The sequence below is a fragment of the Apaloderma vittatum genome, unplaced genomic scaffold, assembly GCF_000703405.1.
Source record: "Apaloderma vittatum isolate BGI_N311 unplaced genomic scaffold, ASM70340v1 scaffold19320, whole genome shotgun sequence".
Lineage (NCBI taxonomy): Eukaryota > Metazoa > Chordata > Aves > Trogoniformes > Trogonidae > Apaloderma > Apaloderma vittatum.
This window is the reverse complement of record NW_009693078.1, coordinates 13,202-32,593: the sequence shown is the minus strand read 5'-3', so window position 1 is coordinate 32,593 and position 19,392 is coordinate 13,202. Positions and strand designations below refer to the sequence as shown.

At 40.8% G+C, this 19,392-nt stretch overlaps 1 protein-coding gene across 1 annotated transcript in view; it reads left to right on the top strand.

Annotated features, from left to right (window-relative positions):
- Positions 1–19,392, top strand: part of LOC104280248 (copine-4-like) — a gene marked incomplete at both ends in the record, with an annotated part of 44,251 nt that overhangs the window by 12,229 nt on the left and 12,630 nt on the right. The window lies entirely within an intron of this gene.

The following is a 19,392-nucleotide window of genomic DNA, read 5'->3' as shown; positions in this document are numbered from 1 at the left end:
TTACTGTATGCTGTGGGAAAATGAGACACAAAGCCATGAAGTTTGAATGTGACTTTGGGTCCAAATTCTGCTAGAGTTTGTGTGTTCGTGATGTCTTGTTTTGTTTTGTTTTTAACTGGGACTCATCTGTGATTACTAAAAAATTTCCATCTGTTCCCTGTCTTACAGGGTGGGAAATGTTGCAGGTAGTGTTGTTTCTCCGTTCCTGCTACCAGACTTAGGGACTCGCAAGCAGGAGGAGTACCAGGAGATAAGGAAGATTTACCTCCTCCTCCCACATCTAGCTGAATGGTGAAGGAGACTTCTTATCAAAAATAACAATCCCTTGTGGCACTTATAAAGCTCACTGTAATTTCATGACCAGTTTCATGATTTAACTTCTTGTGGAGTAACAGGCATCCTACTTTCCTCACATTTTCATTTCCATGCTGCTTATGTAAAGACAAGAAGTCTTTAGAGCAATGTGATGTAGCTCCAATCCCCAGCTGGGAATCACTAAATTCACTGAAATGGAAATAATTAGCAATGTTTTTTTTTTCCCCCCTCACTCTGTATTAACTTCTCAAAAGAGACTGAGCAAAACAAGCAGCAAGGAAATGCTGCTCTCCAAATACACAACTAGGAAGCCTCTCCTGGAGGCTGTTGAATAAATATGGCAAAGGGTAAAATTTATTTCTCTGAATTACAGGATGGATTTCTGAGCAATTAACTGCTACTTGTCTCTTGAATACCTTTCATCAGTTTTTCTGTGAAAATATGGCATAAATGTATACTTACTGGAATTTTATCTTAAAAAAAAAAAAAAGGCAGTATTAAATTTGGTGTGAGGGGGAGGGGTGGTGTTACAATTGCAAGGTAACTGTGTCCTTATAAAGTTCGCTGACTTTCTGTGTTTTCTCCGTTTTAGGGCAAATCGTACAAACTATTCAGGTCACCTAATCATCCATTTCAATAGATAAAAATATATTCTGGATAGATAAAAAAGCTCAAGTTCTTTGGCTACCTCCCTCCCTTGGCAGCAGAGGAGAAGTAATCAAACATCAAGTCCTGATGGTGCCTGCTGAGCAGGGATGGGCTGGGGGGTTTGCAAGAAGGCCAGTTGGAAGGCAGGATCTGGATTTGGTTGGGTGTGTTCTGGAAAAAATAGCAATGCTGGGTAGCGTTTGCCTTAGGAGGAGGGTGCTCTTCTGCTCTGCCTGTGTCGTTTTGGTAGTCCTGGCACAGAGGGAAACGTGTTGTGAAGCTCCCTGCTCATATCCGTCTTCATGTCTGGTCTCCCGTAGGGTGGTGTGGGCTCCTCATCCTTTGTGTTGGCGCCTCACACTCAGGACTCATTAAGCCAGATGGTTTTATATTGAGTGTATTAGTTCATACAGCAGCCCGAGGGATGAAAACATAGATGTGTGCAATGTAAAAATAACATATGCTGCTCTTTGGATACATATCTAGAATACTAAACATAAAAATGTCCATCAGATAGGTGAAGGCAGAATGATATCTTAGATACCCCCCAGTATTAAGGTTAATACCCACAGAGTAGTTCCTGCTCCTCCTTGCCTACTTTGTTTCAGTTACCTGAGAAGAGAGACTCGCTCAAATGAGAGTGATGAGTGATTTGATCTTATATTGCTATATTGTATTTGTTAAACTAACTCCTGTTTGGCTTTCAAATACCAAATCTGGGGTTTATACTTGGTGGTTGTTAAATATCCTTTTATCACCTCAGCAACAGTGTCAGGCTGATGTCTCGCTTGTCTTCCTCCTACTGATGTGGAAGTATTAGCTCACCGATCTATTTCTCATCCTTCTTGAATAGTCTCCCAGGATACAATGAACTGGCTGTTTTCCAGAGAGTGTACGACGCTATAACTACTGAAATCTAAATTAATATGAAATAAAATTCTCCTAGTTTATGCTTCCTGCTACAGGAGATCTCTGCTGTGGGCAGAGTTTTAATGGTTCAAATTCATCTGTGTTTCTAGATTAATGCATCCACTTCAGTCTCAGAAGCTCAGTGGCTGAACCCCAGTGCCCGTGCTTCTCTTCTGAGTTGTTTTGTAATAAATGCACATAGCTCAGAGTTTTATGAAAACAGGCCAGAGGCCAGAAGGAATAGCCTACATAATCTTCCAGTAGATTTCTTCAACCTCGTCACTGTCCTCTCTAAAAGTTTGGAATGGCAAAGGCCAACTTATTAACAAGGGGCAGCTAGTTAGGAAAAAGGATGTGTTGTTCCCCACAGGATAAGATGTCATGAAGTGACTTGCTTTTCTTAATGCCAGACTTCCCAGTATCATCACTCTCCACTTCCACACGTCCCCAAGAAAACGTGTGGGTTGCTTTGTGCAGAGAAAGTAGGAGAGAGTATATGCATAAGGTCACAAAAGACTGTAAATTTAGAACTGTTGAATGTGTACCTATTTTAAAATGACAGCAAAATTAACAACTCATTATTTTTTAAGCCAGCATTATTATTTCAGGTGCTGTGGACTGACTTGCAATTTTTTACAGACTTAGCTCAGTGTGGCAAAGAATGAGTAAATTTCAGCTCTTTACTTATCTCGTGCTCTGGGGCTATAGCTGGCATCTTTACAAAGAAACTACTTTTTCAAGATGCCTCAGTAGGTAATAATTCTGGGTGGCAAATTTTAATGGTATCTCCCAGTAGACACAATGCATTTTGTTTATCTGAAGATATTTCCAGTGGCATTAACCATCAGGAGATTGGCCACTTTGCAGGTGTTGCCCAATCTATAAACTCTGAGAGAAGATTAAAACCAAAAAGTGTTACAGATGCACAAAAGTGCATCTGTAACATAATTACTTTCAACTCCGGGTTCCCCAAATGACTTTATCTCAGAAAAAGGAGAGAATGCTGATCATCCTTTTAAGCCTCGACTGGTAAGATTTATTTGTGGAGTCTCACCTTTGAGCAGAATGCAAATACCTGACTAATTACTGCAACGTGCTATTCTTAGATCTACTTGAGAGGTAAATCAGCAGAAGTTTTGCCCAGCTCCGTAATTTCTCATGTCATCCTGCCGACTCTTGGCCAATTACTGTCAGCTGTCTTTTCTTCTTTGAAGAAATGAATCTTGTGACATGACAAGGAAAATTGTTTTCTAAACTTTATTTAGAAATATTATAGAAGGCGCAGAAGTGCAATAAGAAGTCAAGATAAGAGCTGCCTTTTGGGGCTAGGGCTGGGTTGTTAATGCCTTCGGATGACTGCAATGAGCGTCCTGTTTACTCGGATACTTGCCTGTTGTCCCTGTCTGACTGCATCCAATTCTGAAGCAAAACCCAGGCTGGCAATCTCTGACAAACAAAACGTGCTTTGGCTACAGCAGTCAGCATCACTCGGGTGCCTGGCACTGTTACTCTTTGTGTTTGTCCCATTACAGGTTCCTCTGTGTCTAACGTTAGTTCTGTTTTTTGCAGTTTCAGCACTTAAATCCTCTGAGCATGAGGAACAGACTTCCTTCTCCTCTTCTGAAGTAGCAGTAAAGCTTTGTCAGTCTTTTCTGCACAGTAAGCCCAGTTCACTCAGTCTTTCCTCATAAGTCGTTTTCCAAAGCTATGAACTTTGTACTGCTCACAACTAGCACATGCACTATTTTCAGCCTATTCTCCGGTTTGCCAAGGTAGTCTGAAGCCCTGCTTTCCAATATACTTGAAGTCCTTCCCAGCTGACAGCTATTTAACAAACTTTTCTTTTTTTATGTACTTCAGTCCATCAAGAAAGATATTCAATAATGCATGCATCTCTAATTATGATGTTTTCTTTCTGAGTAGCCTTTTTCAACCATTTCTAAAGCCTTCTAATATTTCTGCCTTGTTTTGCAAGGCATTTCATTGCACATGAAATCCAAGTCAAACTTACTTAAGGAAAGCAATATGACAGCTACTGTGTTTTCTCTACCCCCAAAGGCCATTATCCTGTCATAGAAGGAAATTAGATTGGTTTGATGGGACTCCTTCCTGACAAATCCTTGCTGTTTGTTATTCATCTTCTGGTTTTTTTCTAGGTTTTTACAAGTAGTTTGGTTATTTATTCTGCTCAGTTCTGGGAATTGATGCTAAGCTGGTGGGTTTATAGGCCTGTGGCTCTTCCTTTTTTATTGTTTGCCGTTTTGCAGTCTTCTGAAAACTCCCTATATCCCAGGGGACCTCCAAGATAAATGCCAACAGCTCTTCCAGGAGCTCTTCAAGAAAAGCCAAACTAAACTGAAACATTCAATTTACCAAGGTATTCATTCTCTAACCCTTTTCTTTCCTGATTAGAGGTTGATGTCTCACTGTCTATTGCTGGCATGAATTACGAGAGCTGATTGATGTTTAACAAAGTGATGATGCAAAAAAAGGCATTCCAAATTTCAGCTTCCCAGGTGACATCCCTAATCAAGGTCCTGCTTTCACTGGGCAGTAGACAGACACTTCTGTTGTCTTTCTTCTTCTATGAAGATACTTACAGGACAGATTCTTATTATTCTTGATGATCTTGGTTAACTGCATCTGACCATGGCCTTGTCTTTCCTGACTTTGAAAGTATTGGGTTATTCTCTAAGGAAACTTCACTCCGCTTCCTTCTTCTCTGCCTTAAAACACCTCAGTATCACAGGAGTGGTAATTCACTGCCACCAAGCCTTTTTTTAAAATGAAAGCAAAAATCATTAGCTGTCTCTTTGATCTCTTACCAATTAGAGAAGTTGATTTGTCTGTATCCAAAAATAGTGCAAGTTTGCTTTGAGATCTTGTGTGATGTGTAACTGTAATAATTTTAAAATAGGCTTTAAAATTGCATTTTCTCTTTTAGCAATGTTGGTTGCCATGGAGTTCAAGTAATAGATTGTGATGTTTAACACTGAATTAATTACTACTTCTCACTCACAAAGAACATCTAATTATACATATTCATGAAGAATGGTGTTTGGATTCCTGAGGGAGAAAGTGGGTTTTTTAATACTGTATATACATACATTTGTAAGCAGATGGGGCCTGTTAAATGCATCATCAAATGCACTTTTTCTCAGGGTTTTTAATTGTTTCCTAGTTTAACAAAATTTATGGTTTTAAATACATTCTTAAAATAAACTCCTTGTATTGTGAATATTTACATTCAGCGAGTACAGGTGGTTGCTGTTAAAGTACTAAAAGTTTAAATGGACATTTAGGCAGATGAACACATACCCTTTGAGAGTCACCTCTGTGTGAAGAGTCTGACGGGGAACCCAGAAAACATCTTTTATGGCACAGTTAAAGTAGCTGGTTCCGACTACAGGCAGCTTTAATTATAAAACACACGCCTAAGCTGAAGTAATGTTTACCGTACAATTTCTGGGAATTGCCCAGTTTTTCCAATGCCGTCTTGTGCTTCTAGAAACCCATCTTGTGTATTTATTTATCTGGTGCCAAATTCTGTATTTCAAAGGAGGCGTTCAGTGCCTGTTTTCTCTATAGCATATATAGTTGTATTTATCTTCAATAAAGAGTCACATAAATGACAAATGCAGGTGGAGGGAAGGATGAGAACCCTTGCTATCTTCATTTCAGCTGATTTAGGCTGTTCAGGTTCTCCATAGGAAAGAACTTGATGCTTAGAGATTGATCTGTTACTTTTACATGGCAAATCCTGTTCTTGGATGGATACTGGTAGCTTTGGTTTTGGTGGGCTAAACTGAGAATCATCCTCGATAAAGCAAATTAAGTATCTGCTTCTGTCTAAAAAAGTCTGTAGAAAGCTTTTGTGAAAGCTAGACAGCTAACACCAATTAATTATCACTGTTGTTGTTACCTAAACAGGGTGAAGTGTTAAATCACTAGTCTATCTCCAGTATATGCTGTTTTCAAAAAGTGATTAGCTGAGCTGTGTGCTTTTTTTAATGCAAAACCTCATAAAAGTAGAGGATGAACGACTAAGGGTCTTTTCCGTATACCCTCAGTCTTTCCCATTCTGCCCATCAGTGTTTATCTGCTCTTGTTTTCTGCACCTGTGTATTGATACGGTTCTCACACTTAACTTTTTTTTTTTTTTACATTTTGATGCCTAAAGCCCACACCAACTTCCTTGAGCTCCTTTCAGTCATCGAGATGAATATACGCTGTAATACTACCCTAATCCCATTAATATTTTAAGGTGATGTCAGATTTCAAATTAAATCTCACTCGGCTGTATTAAAAAGAGTGGAATCCAGCCAACCTGAAAGTTGTCATTAGTTTCCAAAATGCTTTTAGGAAGACAAATATATGTTCGAAAATAAAAAGTGTAATTAGAAGAGAAGCTCTGAAGTAGAGAATTGTATTTAATATTTAAACCCGTAAGTAGTATAGTAATAACATTTTCTGCCAATAACACACTTTTATTGCTTGTTAATGCAATTAAAATTACATCACAGTCTGCTAATTCCCTTCCGGTTCTCTACACTTAAAAGCAAGAGTAAATCCTCGTGATTTACGTCTGTAAAGGGAAATCTTTGCATGGAAGGCGTTGCAGTAGTGCTAAGTCGTATCAGCCGTGATGGGTTGTGCCACCCTGTGTGACTTTTCTGCTTGCCCACTTTTCTCTCCTTTTGTCTAGTGGTAGTCACCTGGAAGTCTTACTACTGATTGTAGAAGACACTGTAGATAATGAACAACCTTGAAGCTCTTGATTAAAAAAGACAGTGCAGAGAAGAAACACACTCTCTCTTAAGGGGATCCCATAGAGATGTGGTGATTTTGTCCTGTGCAATGCTCCAAATGTCATGTAGGTTGTGGCACAAGAGCGAGTGTTGGGAATAACTTGGGTTAACTAGACGATCTTTTGAGGTCCCTTCCAACCCCTAACGTTCTGTGAGTCTGTGTGAACATTCTGTGATTGCACTGTGAAAATCAGAGGCATCCTCACTTTATCCACAGGCCCTTCCATCCTTTTCTGGATTGCTTACTATATTCACTGTTCCCAAATATTGCTGTGAGTGGACATTCTCTAAGAAAAACTTTTTTGTTGTTTCTGGACTCTCCAAGTATCTCCTGATGCCCTTTAGCTCCACTCATCACAGATGCAATAGTCAGCTACTCACTAGTTTGGGTATTAACTCTTGCAGTCCTAGTAGCAGTTGCTGTTCTGGGTGTTATGTCTGTGGCAAGACTACGGATTTTGCAGCTCCACTTCCCTGCCTTCTTTTCCTTTGAGTCTGAGACTTTGCCGTCACCATCTCTCTCAGTTTCGGGTCATCTGGCAGGTATTTAAAGCGACTGACAGCTCTAGGAAAAGAGGAAATAAATATTTCATCCTTCCTGTATTAAAAAATAATGTCATTTGTAACAGGGTTCTGGCAGGTGCTCAGCCATGCCTGAATCGAATCTGTGATTGCAAAAAAGAATTTTTTTGATTGGTTTGATTTGGCTTTTGAGAGGAGAGGAGCTCAGAGAAAACTATGACTCTGCACGTCTGGCCAAACTCCTGACTCACTCCAGAAATATTTCAGAGGTTTTTGTTTGGGATCAGTGATCTCTTTCAGGGTATGCTCTTTTTTTTTTTTTTTTTTCCCTTCTGATACACCTCTGCTCTAGCCTTCTGCAATGTTTGACTTATGGCATCTCTGCAAGGACAGCTTTACCAGGTTCTTGGGGTGGAGGTTATTTGAAGGAAAAAAGCTTGTCAAGTACTATAAAATTACAAAACTGATTTAATTTTGACTGCATGACAATTCCTCAGGTTTATATAATGCAGGTTTTTAACTATTTAACTAATTGCTAGTGATACTAATATAAATAGGGTCTAAGTAGCTACTGCTTATGTGAGCTGCCTGTAAATAACATATAAGCCAAATTTTAGTAATTTAGAAATCTGTTTCAACTCATAAGCTATACTTAGTAAAATACTATAATGTGCTTTAAGTTATAAATACTGGGTTTTAAGCCACATTGGTTTCAGTTGGACTTAACTATTATTTCATTTGGATTTAAAGTATATTATTACTGGGACTCATCTATATTACTGAGCACATGACTGACTGCTTTGCTGAGAAAAGAGTCACTAAAATCCAGCTTAGAACTCTGATTTAGCTGGGGCTTAGGCAGAGGCTGATTGATATTTATCTGGGGTTTTGGAGTGGTTGCTTTCTAGATTTCTACAGTCTTGACAAAATCGAAAGAACTGAAAGCTGCACTTAAATGCTCCTTTTTGCAATCTTTGATTCAAATGCCTGGAGGCTGTTAGCTGTGAAAGCCTGGCACACAGGTTATACAGCACAGATTTTGCATGTTGGTGTCCTTTAAGAAAACTGGAGAAGTAAAATGATAAGGAAATGAATGCATGGGACATCTTTGAGGTTATATCTTTCCAGAATACCTCAGAGACAATTATTATTAAAGCCAACCAAACAGGGTAAATTAAAAATGTGACTCGGTTGAACTCTTTATAGTTTGATCTCGGTGGTGCTTTGAGGGAGAAGATGTTAAGTTCAGTCTTTCTGTATAAAGCACTAATTCAGATTTTCATGACATGGTTTGAAAGGGGCTGATTTTATCCATGTGATTTCTTTTTTTCTTGCATTGACCGGAATTTGTTCAGGATTTAGCAGCTTTGTCTGTCCCCTTGTTTTTGCTAAACCCATGCAAAATTCTGTGCTGGGCAAGCAGGGCAGCAGAGCTTGGGGGCACAGCCCCAGAAGAGCCCACTAACGGGGCTTTCTACTGGAGAATGTGCTCTTCTGAAGGAGTGTGCCACAATCACAACAACTCTTTCCTGAATATGCCTAAAAGGGGCTTTTGGGATTTAGTAGTGTGATTTATTTTATTTTTTTTTTAACTCGACATGGAGCTGGTAACTATCCTGTCCAACCCCCTGGGAGCACAGTCTGAACTGAAGAATAATTCATCTTGGATTTAAATAATACTTTTTGCCTCGACTTCTTTTCATAAAGAATTAAAATATGTATTTAAGCCTCCTGGGTATTAGCTGGGCTTGAGTATACGCTGAGTAGAATCAGGACAGACTTAAGGGTATGCCTGAGACTGAACTCGCTCGAATAAAGTCCTTGCATGCTGCAATCCTATACTGTTTTATTAATCAGATTATATGCTGTGGCATGGCCAGGAGTTTTCTAGTGGATTTGGGGTCTATTGTAGTAAATTAAACTGCGGTTGAATTTTTGTGGAAGAGGATCCGATAAGCCTTATCGTATTATCAGTTGAGGGCTCTGCTCAGAAGAGATGTCAGAAAAGTTTCCACTACTTTTCTGACAATCTTCCTGTTGGTCAGGAGTGTTGCCAGAAGGCATGTTTTATGTCAGAAAACCGCACGCCTGTAGTGTGGTATCTCCTTGTCTGTCAGTTGAAAAATAGCAGTGAGCGTACTTAAAATGTGCACAGAATTATTGTCCGTGTTAAATATAAGAAAGCAAGCAATGTAGAAATTTTCTCCTGTTGTTAAACTAGATAATTTACAACAGCAAGCGTAACCATTCTGCATGTCTCTTCCTGACTGATACTCTTCTCTGCATTTTCAGCACATCTCTCAGGTCAGTGGGAAGCGTCTCTTAGATGTGTACTTCTGCTGTAGCAATTTTTTTGGATACAAAGGGGTACCCTTTCTTTTTAAAAGGGCATCATGCAGGTAGAGAGGAACTTCCCAGAGCAGAATATATTTAGGTGTGCATCCCAGTCAACTGAGAAATCATTGGAACAAAGGAGGCTCCAAAGCCTCTGTTTTCTATTACATTTCTATTGAATTTTTAATCTTCTGTTTATTCTTCTGAAAGAGAAGTACTGTCATGGGAGACTTCGTTAGACCTCAGTAAGCATTTTTTCTTACCTTTTGTGATATGTTTTGTGTGAATCATTCCTCTGAGAGCCGTGCTTACTGTCAGCCCAACCTCAGGCACACAGGGCTTCCCAGGTTTCAAGGACATGTGTAACCAGCATGTGAATTCTCCATGTGTGTGCACATACATGCACTAATGTGTGGAGAATTCACAGTTAGATTGCCAAATATTTCAGTGCTTAATGGCCACCTGCATGTGCCTTTTATACCGATGCATGCATCTGTATGCACTGAAAAAAAATCATAAGATTAAATATACACGGCTAAGGTAAGTTGTTTATTTTTGTGCAGTGGGAGTTTGCAACAGGGAGTGGTGAAAACCACTTTCCAAATTGTGCATCTCCATCTTCCTGTCCCTCCTCTTTCAACCCTTTCCTTGCATTCACCTACTATAAATACAGTTAGTGAATTGTGTGTTTCCTTGCCTTGGATTATCTACAGGGGTTTGGGGTTTGGGGGTTTTGGTGTGGTGTTTTTGTTTTTCTCATTGTGTCTCTTCATGCCTGTATTTGACTGGCATTCTGCCTTTTCACAGCTAGTTTGCCTGCAATGGATGCCATATGATGACGGATTTAGCCTCCTGTGTAGCACTGCAAGTGATATTGCTATAACATATGCTTGCTCTTCACCCCCTGCAAAACCATTTCAAGGCAAAGCAGTGTCGGCAGGGAAGGAACAGGGTCAGATGCAGGTGGTAGATGTTTTGTTCAGCAGCTTCACCTCCAAACGACTTCTGGGGGTCACAGCCAACACTACCTCTTGACTGGCAGAGGCTGTGCAACCCAGGCAGTGTCCCAGGGGAAATAACCTATTGGCAAAGAACAGTTCTGTTGGGAGAACTTTAGCTGGTTCAAGTTGGTGCTCCATGTTACTCAGGAGTGACACCTGGTGTGGCTAAATTAGCACAAGCTCACAGCAGAGGGCTGTCACCACAGGGTCAAGAGAGGCTCCTGGCTGAATGGTTTCTTCCTAGAGAACAGTAAATGAGATTAAATCCATTTCTCCCTGCAAGGGGAGAGAGGGCGTTTAGCTCTCAGAGAAAAATAGTTTTATTTACAAGACTTTTCATTATATTTCTCCATTCATGTTTCAAACCTGGGAAACCTTTTGTCTCAGGCACAAAATCCTCTTGAAACCCGTAGGAACAAACGTGATGCTGGCTTATCAAGAACCTAAATACCAAGAAGATTTCTATTACATTAACATCCTGTTACAGAAAAAATCAGCCATCAGTACTGGGATGTTTGGTAACGCTCTGATGCTTAATATCTCTTACAACTATCAGGTACATGAGATATTTCTGACAGCTGAGGGAAACACCGTGGGAGTCAGGTAGTAGCCTGGCTAGGTTGGAAGAGTGAGGGAAAATGCTTCTCCTCCTCTCCCTGTCACCTCACCGTGTGTTCCTGGAAGCTCAAGAGGTTTATGTGTTGTTTTGTTACCTTGTTCTGTGCATTTGGATGTGAGGGGGTGGCTGGGCTGGGCTATTTCTGTGTCTTTCTCCTCCCTCGGCGTGGGACAAGTGAGGTGTGAACAGCACTGAGAGATGAATGACTGCATGGAAAACAGGAGGCGAAAGGCTTTGAGGCCCCTGAGAGAGCCTGGATTTGCTCCTCTCTGTGTTTTTGCCGCTTCTTAATTATTGTCTAAGCTGATGTAAGCTTCGCTGAACGGTCTTGAAAATTCCTGGAAGTCTTTCAAGGTGGGATGGTAACACACTAGAACAACAAGGACCAGCATCTGAAGCAATCTGGGCATCTCAAATATATCTCTGACTAAAATGCAGATGTGCTGGGTGCATTGAGCCTGAGAAGGGCTGATAACCTGCACTGCGTAAGGGCACTGCAGTGAGGTTTATACCTGTAAGAAAGAATGTACATCCGCAGAGAGATATTAAAGAAGGAAAATATATGAGCATGGTCTGGTTCAGACGTACTGATAACTTCCTCCTCTGACTGAAGTGCTCAAGTCCTTTGCAAATAGGACTAAAGTATGTATTTCTAAAAGCATGTATATATATGTACATATGTTTTTAAAGAAATTGTGTGAAAAATCTTTCCATATATCATTTGATAAAAGCAGACCTGGAAATGCCAATCCCTTTTGAGGGCTCTCTAGTCCAATGACTATGTCAACCCAAGTTATACTGAGTTTGTCCTCATTTTTCTTCCAGCAGACTTGCATTCCATATTCTGTTTTCTTAAAGCTTCCTGAGAGATTTGGACTTTTTATTGATTTCTATCAGGCTAAGCAGTGGAGTCTTTTTTTTTTTCCTTACAACAATGAGCATTTTGTTGCCTGCCTAATATTGCATTCTACAGGCTTTCCTCCTCATTTACCAGGAACACTCTGGTGGAAGAAATTCTTACAGGAATAGTAGTTGGAGTCAGGAGGAAGGTAAAGTAAGGACAGGATCCCTCAGAGTTGCTCTTTGGTTTCTAATGGCTCTTGCTTATTATTATTTCACAATGTACTTCTGTAAGTCTTAAGTTACTGGAGGCAAAATTCTCCATGCTGAATGGGATGGCCGTTGCAGAGAAATCTGCCCGTGGTAGCCACACCACACATTTCCTGAGATGTAGCTTTTCCAAGCGTGTTTTATAGCCCTAGGGCACTTCTGGCTTTTGTTTGAATTACCTCATCCAGAGCTAAACACTCTATTAAATTCTAGCGCTGTCTCTGTCCATGATGCTTGTGGTGTTCATATCTGGGCTTATTTTTTCCTAACTGATGATATGCATCAAGGTAAATCATTATGGCTAAATGACTTCTGTGAATGTTTTTTTACCATCTTATTGGAGATTAATGAGGGTAAGGAACAATATTTTATAATTTGACATGAGCTTTATGATTTTATGCTTACTGTGTGCACGATGGGCTTATTTCCCCCATACTGCTGTGAGACAAGGCATTACTCTTAAAGCAGAAAAGGGAATCTTAACACAAGATTGAATAGAAGGGTCCTTGTGTTTTCAAAGTCAGCTCAGAGACAGCCCTTTAAAAACATAAAACCAAACAGTCTTGTTCTTAGTGCAAGAGGGCTGAATTCACTGAACTCCAAGAAGATTTATGGTTTACTACCACTTCTTTAGGACAGTCATCATCTGCTCTCGAGCTTGCTACTGAGCACTGATGTGGTTTTGTTTTGGTATCTTGCAATGCCACCCTTCCCGTTCTGTCATTCCTTCTTATTATGTGGACACTTACTGAGGTGCGAGTGTATCCAGGCAATAGGATGTTCCAACTGTAAAGAAAACGGGAAGAAGTTTTCAATGTTTAGATGCAATGTTGATAAACAGCGTGTATAATTAGCAAGTGTTATATTGGATGGCTAATGCCACTTCTGTTAGCAGTTGTTCAGGAAAACAGATTTCAGAGCAGATTCTACATGCGTGAAAATCTGGAGGCACATCTAAATACACTTCCCCGTGCATATGAATTTACAACAGCTCTTCTGCCTCCCCTGACTTCTCTCTGCTGCTACTCCTTTGCAAGAAGCCAAGCCTGTGGAGAAGTGTGTTCAGCATAGCCTGCAGCTTCGAGGGGCAGGGTGGGCAGCCTCCTCCCCTAACAGTGGCACATGTCCTTCTGTCTCTGGGCTGCCCGGAGCTGCGAACCAGACAGCATTTGATGGAACATGCTCAGATTTTTCCTTCCTGTTTCCCAAGAGGGTTAGCTGTGGTTGGCTACCACAGCCCTGTGCCACTGGCATATCCTACACAAAAATGACCAGTCTCTGACCAAAGGCTTACCTAGTTCAGCTGCTTGTCTCCTACAGTGATGGTTGCATGGAGAAGGGTACTGGAAACAGGGCAAATATTGTCTAATGCTTTCTTTTATATAGCTTCTCGGCATTTGTTGGTCAGAGACTTGTAGGGCTCTTAAGTTAGAGCCTGGATTTCTGGTGAGAACTGGCTTACAGCTGCCCAGCTTGAGATGGGTCTTTGTGGCCTCCATCAGAGGCCACCCACGAAAATCATTCTCTGTTTCCCATGAAACTATTCCATGAGTTGCGTGCAGTTGAGTTATGGGAAGCAGGTGGGGATAGTAGTGTGTGTGTGCACTGTTTGGAAGCGATACGAATTAAAAATGTGTTAAGTTGTAAATAGAGGTGTTGACAATCCGGTTGGCAATAACAGATGTACTTGACAGAAGGTGTGGGGAGCTGTTTAATGCTCAGGAGGAGAGCACTCAGCTCCCCTCCTCTTCAGGAGTTTTATGAGATGCTGGCAAAACCGGTCTGTTTGAAAAGCACCTTTTCTTTCAGCGGGACAGTATGTGTTGGGTAGGATGTACCTTGACTGAGCTACCTCTATAATGTTCGTCTGTCGTTAGCAGGGTTGGCTTCACTGCTTGTCACAGGAGGCACCTAAAGCCAGGTTCGACAAGTATTTTCTTGTAGTGGATCGGTGTGGTATCAGAGATCTCATCTTGCTGCTTGTCGGCCACTTTCTCTGAGTGGTGCTGAGAGCCTCCCAACCATCTGCGCACTCCTGCAGATGCCGCTTCAGTTTTCCATATGCTACCTGACAGGCTTTCCACAGCACTTCATTCCACCTTGAAGTAACTCCCACTTTTTTCAACGAGAGGTATCATGTGGGAATGTTTTGCCCTTCAGAATATTTCACAAAGACTTCAGACCTTCTCGTGAGATGAGCAGTGCCTTTCCAGAAAGGTTTGGATTTTCAGATTACTGCAGTAGACAGTAAGAAGTCTGCCACCAACACCAGCCAACATTGCATTGGAGTCTTTTTGCCCCCTTAGACCTCCTGGCAGTTTTTTCCATGCTGTATTTTTTGTATTGCTGTCTCTGTAGGTAACTATAGGAGGAAAAAAATCTCCCAGAAGTGACTAGATGGTATCTAACATGGGGACTGTATTAGTTTCTTGGTTTTGTTGTGACTATAGGGAGCATGTCTCCACAGGTAACATCAAAGTGGTCCCATCCCTCTGAATCTCAAACCTTTGAGTGGTTCACCTTAACAATCACCAGTGTGATGTTCTGTCCATAGAAATTGGAATTCAAACATGGTTTCAACTTAAATTTTGAGATCTGGAGTGGACAGACCCTGTGCAATTTTTCCTAATGCATCCAGGGCTTCATCCAAGCCTGGATTTCAGTTTTTAACCCAGGAACGTCTCAGCAACAGAGCAGCGTGAGGGAAATGTCCACTTCAGAGACTTGCTGATATTTCTAGAGATATTGGCTTTTTTCCTTTTTCATTCTGTGATTTGTAGCTGAGGAAAAGTGTGGAAAGTACACTTTAATTTGAAGCTTTTTGACATAAGTTATCTTCTAAAAAATAACTTGACCTCGGCCTTCTTTTTCTGCGCCTGACTGTTTACATAGCTATGTCATGTTGTGAAAAGATCAGTGATACATTAAGAGTCTGAGTGTGCAGTGTGGTGGGTTTGTATTGCGGAGGGGAAAACCCAAGATAACGCTCTGGGGAATTTGTAATTAGTTGGAAGTTTTTAACTTTTGCCTTACGGTAATTCCATGCTGCGTTACAACTAAGAAATAGTGTTTAAAAATGTAAAGGTTCCCTGCAGAAGATAAAGGGAATGAAATCGCTGCCACTTCATATTAAGGTGGATGTCATGATTTAGATGCTGAAAGACATTCTGCTCGATGGCAATTCCGTGTAGGGTCTTACAGTATTTCAAGAGTACAGGTGGGAGATTTTTAAAGTGGTGGGTTTTTTTATAGATTGTGATTAAAAATCCCTTTGCCTCCATATGGAGCAGGAGCAGACGTCAAGAACTGCAGCTTCCCATCACTGAGGACATCCGTGGTGGTTTATCGGTGCTTTTTTCATGTATAACGGAGTGTGTTTATGTCAGTCCTTCAAAGTGATGCGTACATGCTCTGTTGAATCGGGGCTAAACTAGCAGCACTACCTACTACTCTGTGAAAACTTAGTCTCTGATGACCCTTGCGAGGTCTGGAAGATTTCATACATACACCAATAAACAATTTTGCTAGAGTAAAGAGCACATGAATTAAAAAAGGACGTTTTTTGGAAAAAGATATGACAGCAAATCTGCTCTTGCAGTATTTGTAAAAACAGTGAAAAATTTAGCAATGATTGAAAACCATCCTTCTGCATTGTGGACTTACATGGGTTCTGAATGCTGATGTATCAAGCATAGATTTCCTGTCAGGGAAGCAGTACTGAACGGCTTTAGGGCACATTATCACTGGTGTGTGTGATCTGCATTTCCACATGAGCCGACGGGTGCAGCTGTACAGATGTCCTCCTCAAATCTCCCCACTCCTGTTGTATCAGTGCCTGTGGTTAAATAGTCTGCTACTAAATGAGTACAGGGATATCCACACCATAGCTTGGAAGAGCTAGTTCTTACCTCAAAGAGTCAGTAATTAGGAAGACAAAATTCAGGCTCAGCTGGGATGATGAAGAGAAATGAAGAAGTAGATTACTTGCGTTTGTCATTCACATGTCTTGTTTTATGGTTTTTGGTTCCAAATGGGTTGTCCTTGGGGATTTTTTCATAAACAGTACCTATACCTATATTCATTCTGCAAAGCTGTGGATCCTCTGTACCTGATTTGTCAAATCAGTCTGCTTCATGAGGATCAGAGTTTGTTATCATAGAATGGATCATAGAATGGCCTAGACTGGAAGGGACCTTAGAGATCATTTAATCCAATCTCCCTGTTGTGCACAGGGATGCCTCTCAAGTAGATCAGGCAACACATGGGGACCAAACAGGGATCGAACCTGCGACCTTGGTGTTATTAGCACCGCGCTCTAAACAACTGAGATAACTGGCTCCATGCATCATGACTGAAACATTCTCTTCTGAGCTGTCCTCTGTCCCTCAAAAATGTTGTGGCAGCAGCCTGTGCAGCCATATTTTCACAGATTAACTCTTAGGTTTCTCTGCTATATCTTTACATAGTTAATGAAAAAAAAACTCAAACTTTTTCTAATTCTGTGCTGGATTAGCAGAAGATTGCCCCTCTCTGCACTGAAACTGCTTCTGAAATTGAGATAAGTGATTTACATTCCAAAAGGGTCATTAGCCATCAAACTGCTGTGGATTAGATCACTAATGGCATCCTGATGGTTGCATAGAACTTGCAGCAGATCTGTTGGTAGCTAGCATTAAATCCATTTGAGTTATAATGAGGAGGCCCTAATACATAAATATATATTAGCAGGACTCTGTAGCTGTAATGACTACCAGCTCTGTATTTTAATTTTCAGTAATGGTTTCATGCTCATCCTAGATATTGTATTCTCTTCATCCTATTAGACTTGTCTTTTTTTAAGCTTATGGCCTAAATAAGACTGGGAAGCATTGAAGTGAGTTTTATTGGAGCCATGGAATTATTACCACCTTTTCAGGCTGAGGTGGTAAGTAAAGTTTTAATTAGGTCATTGCTGGTCTGGGACCTGGTTTGCCTCTCTGTTGCGCTTCTCAAGTCTGTGTTACAAAGCAGGAAGTAATAATGGCTCTAACTGACAGGATCTGAAGGACAATGAGATTAGTTGGGAAATAGAACATGCAGAGATAGGAAATTGGTTAATTATAATGACACAGAAGTAGAATGAGGTTTTGGGGAAAAAAAATAAAAAATTGAGGGACCAGTCTAAAAACATTGCTGAATAATGGTAGAATCTTCTCTCTTGAACCAAGAATAATGAAAACACCCTCTGAAATGGAATGTGCTTTTGCACATGCAGGTGTAAGTGCTGAATTGTATTTTTTTTTCCCCTCATAGGGAATGAATTACTGAAGATACTCAAAGCTATTTTGCTAAAACATAATCTGGCTTCGTGTACTGTCTCACATCTGCTAAGGCACCTGATAAAGGAGCAAATCAGCTGTCGAAGTGTATATATCACAGAAAACCTGCTTTATGAGCTCAAACTTCTCATGTCCAAGGCAACTTCCAAATCTTTTTGTCCCTGTGGCCTCAGATCACAAGGTGCTAAAACTTTCAAAAAAGAAACTAAAGCCCTTGAAAATTCCAGCTCTAGTACAACCAGCATCGTAGTATTGAATCATTACAGAGCATTTATAGTTTACCCTGATTTTTCTGGGCAGTCATTCTAACACATGGTCCAGATTCCCTGGCTGCGTGGGAAGATTTGAGCTGGTTTATATGGGCTTCGTGTATTGTTACTTCTAGTACAGGAAGTCAGGAAAGCCTGGTAAAGCGACGTGTATCTTGCATACGAGTGCATTGCCTTCTTGCTTCTAATGCCTTGATGATATCATTGATTTAGCAGTTGAATTATGAATTTAAAAGTAAATTAATAAATCTTTAATTATGAGCGCTTCGTTGGCAAACGAATTTCTTAAACTAACAGCTTGACTAGGTCTGTATCAATTGACATAATTCATTAACGCGTATGGGAATCTGTATTAGTTATGCTTAACTTACCTTAGCGTGTGAGGCAGATCTCTAGGTATAAATAAATTATCAAATTGCTATTTATAGTCAGTTAATTAAAGAGCAAATTATTGAAGCGATACAGATTTCCTGCTTGGTGTAATGTAATAGCAGAATCTAATTGTGTGAACACAGTAAGTGAGGATTCCCAAGCAATGGCATTTGAAAAAATCAGCTTTCAGGTACTTGGCACATTTCAAATTGTATTCCAAAACACAGTGATGTTGTAGCATTTCTTTGTTGCTGTTGTGCAGGCAAGATCATGTGCTACATTGAATATTCAAAATGGAATTTCCTTTTAAAGAGAAGAACTCAAAATTTAGCGGCTCAGGAGACATTAGAGCATCATCCGTATTGGGAAAAGCAGTCAACTGATTGATGTACACCTTGGTAAAAAACTGTCACTTCTTGCACAAAAATAACCACCAGAACTGTGTTTCTCCCTACAAGCAGACTAAAACAGAGCAGACCAAATAACGATGAAAATGAAACTCCGTCAGTGAAGACCTGTATTCCCAAGACACCCTTTCTAACCCAGAGAGGGGGAAATTGTGGAGAATACCTGGCTGAGGAGCTTTCAGATGCCCAGTTGTTCAGACTAGAGCCCTCGAGGCCTGGGCTCTTCCTGCGTGTTAGTTTTTCCAGTGCTTCTGAGCAGGTCTTCATGGTTGTGACTTGGAGGTTTACAAGCCATCTGATGTTTACATCACGTAAAGAAAACTGCTTGTAGATAGTTTCCAGCCCATTCATGTTAAACGTTTCTTTTCCAGCCTACCTGCAACCAGAAGATTTTTGCCACTGTACTGGGCTTGCCTGGCCAGATTTTGGTGGTGGAGGGGGGCTGTAGGGGTGGCTTCTGCAAGAAGCTTCTAGAAGCTTCCCCCATGTCTGATAGAGACAATGCCAAAGACGGACCTGCTGCTAGCCAAGGCTGAGCCTATCAATAATGACAGGAAGACCTCTATGAAAACATATTTAAGAAATGGGGGGAAAATAACTGAACCACACAACTGGCAGAGGAAAAGAGGAGTGAGAATATGAGAAGAGACCAGGGTCGGTGAAGAAGAAGGGAGGAGGATGTCCTCCAGGACCTGGAGCAGAGATTCCTCTGGGTCATGGTGAAGACCATGGGGAGGCAGGCTGTCTCCCTGCAGCCAAT